We start from the raw sequence: 5,927 nt of genomic DNA, 5'->3' as shown, positions 1-5,927 counted from the left end.
TTTTGCCATGCTGGTGATTTAGCCCAGGGCCTTTGCACTGAGCTACATTCCCAACCCTTTATTAATTTTTTTTTTTTTGAGATAGGCCCTCACTATGCAATTCAGGCTGGCCTTGAACTTGCAGCAACCCTCCTTCTTCAACCTCCTGAGTGCCAGGATTACAGGCTTGCGCCACCACACCAGCTAACCCTTTATTAATTTTTTAAAAAATTTTTTAACCCTTCATTAATTTTTGTTTTGAGACAGAATTTTACTAAATTGCCCAAGCTGGATTCAAACCTGCCATCGTCCTGCTTCAGCCTCCCGGAGCGCGCCACCACGCCCAGTTTGTAAACTCTTTAATGCATAAGAATGAGGTGCAGTTAGCATCTGCGGTCGATCTCAGTACCCTAACATTTATGTGCTATCAATTGATCTTCCTGCCTTCTGCCTTAGAAAGCCCTGAATGCTTAGATCCCGGGATGGAAGAGAAGGATTAGAAGAGTAATTGTGAACGCTTGGCTACAATACAGGGTGCGGAGTCCCGCTCCTCGGGGCCCATCCCCCTCACCACGCACAGGCCTTTGGCGGGCGACGACGTCTGCGCTCACTGGGTATCCTCAACGGCATTTCCTCCGGGCTATCGCTGCCTTATCTAGCTGGCAAGGATGCCCGTGACTAAGTGGACAGGCACAAAGGAAGGTCGGAGCAGAAGAGACAGTGCTGGTGGCCTGGTGGCCTGTGAGGAACGACCTCTCCTGCTGGCTGCGGGGTGAGTACTTCCAGCCCCACAAAGGATTTTTCTGACCCCTGTTCCTGGGCGGTGGGCAGCATGGATGGCTAAGACAGAGAAGAGGGTGCGGAAGCCGATTTACACCAACGGTGTCTCTAGAATTGGCCTAGTTCAGGTATTAAGGGCGAAAATATATCTTCTCTTAATGAAAGGACTGTTCGCTAGTCAAAGGCCGGGACACACTAGGGGGAAAACTCCTAGGCAGACGCGTACAGAAGGGTCATCTAAATCAGGCGAGCACACTCTTTAAGGTCTCAGGCGTAAGAGCCACAACAACAGATCACACACTTTCCAAACCGAGGTCCTTTTGAACACTCACGCGACTGGCTGCGCGAGCAAGGCAGTCGCCCGCAAGCGCGGGCGAGTGTGTGGGGAAAGGCGCGGGACCGGTACCGTGTACTGCCGGCGGGGAGCGGAATGGTGCCGGCGCTTTGGAAACCTGGACGTTACCTGAAAAGCTTACACACGGGGAGCCACCATATGACCAGTGATTCACCTTGTGGGCACATAAGCATGAGAAACAAAAACACGTCCATGCAAAAACTTGTACGTAAACCAGGAGTGATGGCACAAGCCTAAACCCGGTACTGGGGAGGCCAAGGCAAAGGAGGATCACAAGTTTAAGCACAGCCTGGGGCAGGACCCTGTGTCAAAATAAAGTAGAAAGGGCGGGCAATGCGGCTTAGCAGGAAGGCCCTGGGACAACCCCCAGTGCCGTGCCACTAACCAACAGAACACTCGTACATGATTGGTCCTAGCAAAAAAAAAAAAAAAAAAAAAAAACACTTTTGGTCTTAGCACTGAATTACACCCCCTTTTTATTTTTATTTTTTATTTTTTAAACTTTTTTTATTTTTGTCTTTTTGAGACAAGGTCTCGTTATGTAGTTCAGGCTGGCCTTGAGCTCACTTTGTAGCCCAGGCTGGCCTGGAACTCGCAGTGATCCTCCTGCCTCAGCCTCCTGAGTGCTGGGATTACTTCCAGTCTTTTTAAATTTTTTATTTTTTAAAATTTTGAGACAGAGTCTTGTTACGTTGTTCAGGCTGGGCTTGAACTTGGGATCCTCCTGCTGCAGGCCCTAGAGTGATTACAGGCCTGGGTCGTCATGCCCAGCCAGAGTAGGAAATTTGATAAAGACAGAAAGTACATTAGAGGTTGCCCGGGTTGAGGGGGAAGGGCTTGCCCGCTAACGGGTATGGGGTTTCTTTTAGAGGAACAATACTATTCTAAGATTAGACTGTAGTAGTGACTGCACAGCCCTGTGGACATGCCCCAAACCATTGAATTGTATACTTTAAGTGGGTAAATTGTATGCTGCATAAATTATGTCTCAATGAAGCCGTTTCTTAAAAAGGAATAAATGTCTTATGAGTGGTTTTGGTTAACCAAACAGACAAAGCGAGGGGCAAGGGAATACTACCTACTTGCCAATTTTTCCCAGGTCCCTCCTGCTGTCCTGGTGTTTAACACCACGTGAAAAGTGGCCCTCCTTTTGTTAGGTGGGAATTTCGCCTATTAGTGGAGTTACATAGTCTGAAGGTATATTTTTCACTAAAAAATAGTAATCTTAAAAGAGTACTTCCTAGGGCTGGGGATGTAGGCCAGGGCTGGAGTCTTTGCCTAGGACCTGACTCACCCTGCGTTCTATCCTTAGTACTGGGAAAAAGCGCTTTCCAGGGATACTTGGGGAGCTTTCTCAGAAGCCTGGCGTGCCAGAAAAGGAGGCGGAGCCTCCCAGGGTCACAGAGCACGGGGCAAACGGGCTGCCCGCCCTCTGGGATTACTGATCTGACCCATACAAGTTTCATTCGGTGAACACCATGTTAAAAAGTTGAAAATTTTCACATCACCAAAAAAAAATCCCCGTATTTGGCTTTTTGTGAAAATTCAGGGAGAGATCTGGTATGTGTGACCCACAGGGCCAGGTTCTCCCAAAGTGGAGCAGGATCCTCCGAGGGGAGGCTCTCTGTAATTTGCCACAGTTGCAGTGTACCTCCCTCAGCACTGTACTCACCTCTCACCTGGAGTCTGGCTATTTTGCAGAGACCTGCCTTGTGGCCCTGACAAGACTAGCAAATAAGCTTTATTTATGGGTGCCTCCTGTGAGCTAAGCCCTAAACAGGTAGTTTATTTCATCTCTGCTTCCATCCTATGAGGCCAAGTGCTTATTTTTCTTTCTTTCTTTCTTTTGTTTTTTTTTTTTTGAGGCAGGTTCTTGCTATGTCATTAAGGTTGGCCTTCAGCTCATTTTGTAGCCCAGGCTGGCCGTGAACTCGTAGCAATCCCCCTGCCTCAGCCTCCCAAGTGCTGGGATCACAAGCGTGGGCACCACACATGGCTTTATTTTTCTGTTACAGATAATGCTAAGCGGGCTCAGAGAGATCCATTAAACTGTCCAAGATCACACAGCTAGTGAGACAGTGACAGTACTGACCCAGTTCTGACTGTACAACTAACATTTCCTTTTTTTTTTTTTTTTAACATTTCCTCCACTAAGCTGCATGGCCTTGAAATGATTAGCCTAGCAAATAAAATAAGAAATGGATCACATTTCTCCACCCAAGTAAGCCCTGTGTATCTATGGGAACCCTGACATGAGTTTGAAACGCACAGCTTGTAGCCTTGGCCTTCCAGGTTTGAGTAGGGCCCAAATGTTTTGCGAGTATAAAATTTGAAAAAAAAAAAAAAATCGTGAAACGGTACCTACTATTATTGAGAAGGACTCTGAATTTTTTCTCTAGTATTTTACATATACTTCCCAACCCATCCGTGGGCCCTGTAGTCTGCAAAATGCTAGATCAGAGCCGTAGTAGTGACGAAGTCCGCTTTCCCGGCCAGGGTGACACGGCCCTAACTGACAGGGGCAGGTGCGAAGCCTGATTGAATGGGACAGAGAGCAGCAGGCGAGGAGATGCGAACACCGGGGCGCTAGCCAAGTTCCCGGGACAGCGGCGAGGCGCTGCCAACGGCGGCCCCGGGCCAGAGCAGGACCGAGCGCAGGAAGGCAGCGGACGCCTGACAAGACGGAGTCGCAGCCCGGACCTCCGGGAAAGAAAGGCACCTAAGATGCCTCCAGCTTCCCAGATCCTCAGACCGGGAGGTCCTGACAGGCCCGGGGCCCTTGGGGGAGAGATCCCAGGTCGGCTTTGCGTCTCCGGGTCGGAGGCAGGCAGCGCAGGGGTCATTGTCAACGCGGAGAAGATGCTCGGCAGCCTCACCGTCCAGGGTCCCAGAGACGCAGCACGTTCTGTGCCATAAACACACCCGCGAGCGAACCCTGCAAGCAACAAGCAAAACGCGAAGGAGGCTTAGCTTGTGCAGGCCGCGGGTTCGATTCCCACCACCGCTGCCAGGATGCCCCAAGCTTCTAGCAAATACCTGGAAAATAATCAGAAATAAATAAAAAACACAGTAGTGTCGATAAGAATGTCGGTAGCAGCATTATTCATAATATGGAAACAATGGACATGTCCAATAAGAGGGGCTGAGTTAAATAAATTTCGGTTTTTGGTTATTTCTCTCTCTCTCTCTCTCTCTCTCTCTCTCTCTCTCTCTCTCTCTCTCTGTCTCTGTCTCTCTCTTTTCTTTTTACTTTGAGATGGGTTCTCACTAGGTCGCCCAGGCTGGTCTCTAACTCCTGAACTCAAATGACCCTCCTGTCTCAGCCTCCTGAGTAGTGGGAACTCCAACGGCATCTCCCAGGCCCCCGTGGTGGGTTGTTTGCCTGCAGCACCAGGGATTTGTTATGGCTTAGATCCAAAACATGTCCCAAAGCTGCATGTGTTTGAAAGGCCACTGGCTCCTGCTGGGTTACCAGGCCACCCTTAAGGGTATGTGCTTGTCCCCGGCTCCTCCCTTCCCTCTGCGCTCCCTGGACTCTGCCACGATGTGAGTGAGTCCTCTGCGCCGGCCTTACCGTGCGTCCTTTCTTCCTCACAGTCCAACCACGGCCTGAATCTGTGAGCCAAAACAAACCCCTCCTCCTTTTCATTGTGGATGCTGGGTACTGTGTCCCAGCAGTGAGAAAGTACTAAGGCTGGACTGAATTCAGGACCTTCACACTGAGCCCATGCAGAGGGCCTCCACCCCTTTTTAAATTTTGATAGAGGGGCCCACTGGGCTGCCCAGACTGGGCCCCAACTTTCAATCCTCCTGCCTCAACCTATTTTCAGAAGAATCCTTCTTTTGAAAAAAGTGTGTGTATGAATATTAAAAAGCCTGAAAGAATATACTAAAGACCTTAATATAGTACTATTTATTTCTTCTTATTTAATTCTTTTTCTTTTTGAGACAGGGTTTCATCATGCAGTTCAGGCTGGTCTTGAACTCTCTTTGTAGCTGAGGCTGGCCTCGAACTCCCAACGATCCTCCTGCCTCAGCCTCCCTAGTGCTAGGATTACAGGTGTGAGTTACCATCGCCAGCTAGTGCTGTTTATTTCTGCTGGAAGGAAATTTTTGTTTTCTCCTTAGACTTTTCAGTAATTTCCATTTTTTTTTTAAACAATCAATTCAGATTATGTTACTTATAACATTTTCCCCAGTGCTGGGGGTTCACGCCAGGGTTTAGCACATGCAAAGAAGCACTGTACTCCTGAGCCATACCCCCAGCCCTTTTTGAAAAGTTTTACTTTGAGATAGGATCTTGCTAAATTGCCCAGGCTGGCCTTGAACTTGCAATCCTTCTTCCTTAGTTTCATAAGTAGCAGAGATTACAAATGTGTGCCACCACATCTGACCTCAGTCACTTTTTTTTTTGAGACAGGCTCTTTCTAGTTCAGGCTGGCTTTGAACACATTAGTCCAAATTGCCTTTGAACTCTCAGCAATTCCCCTGCTTCAGCCTCCGAAGTGCTAGGATTACAGGCGTGAGCTACTACACTCAGCCTAAAACCACCGGATTTTTAAGATAAGAAATTTGCTTCTAGAAGACTCAAAGATTCAGATAACTTTTACAATGTCAGGGGCTGTGAGTGTAGCTCAGTGGTAGAGTGTTTGCCTGCCACACTTGAGGCCCTGGATCCCTTCCCCAGCACTGCAAAAATAAATCAAGAAGCCGGGCATGGTGGCGCATGCCTGTAATCCCAGCACTTGGGAGGCTGAGGCAGGAGGATCATTGCGAGTTCAAGACCAGCCTGGGCTACAAAGTGAGCTCAAGG

This window comes from Chinchilla lanigera, unplaced genomic scaffold (assembly GCF_000276665.1).
Source record: "Chinchilla lanigera isolate Chin_1 unplaced genomic scaffold, ChiLan1.0 scaffold00030, whole genome shotgun sequence".
NCBI classification, from domain to species: domain Eukaryota; kingdom Metazoa; phylum Chordata; class Mammalia; order Rodentia; family Chinchillidae; genus Chinchilla; species Chinchilla lanigera.
The sequence above is the reverse complement of the archived record's forward strand: the minus strand, read 5'-3'. Positions refer to the sequence as shown.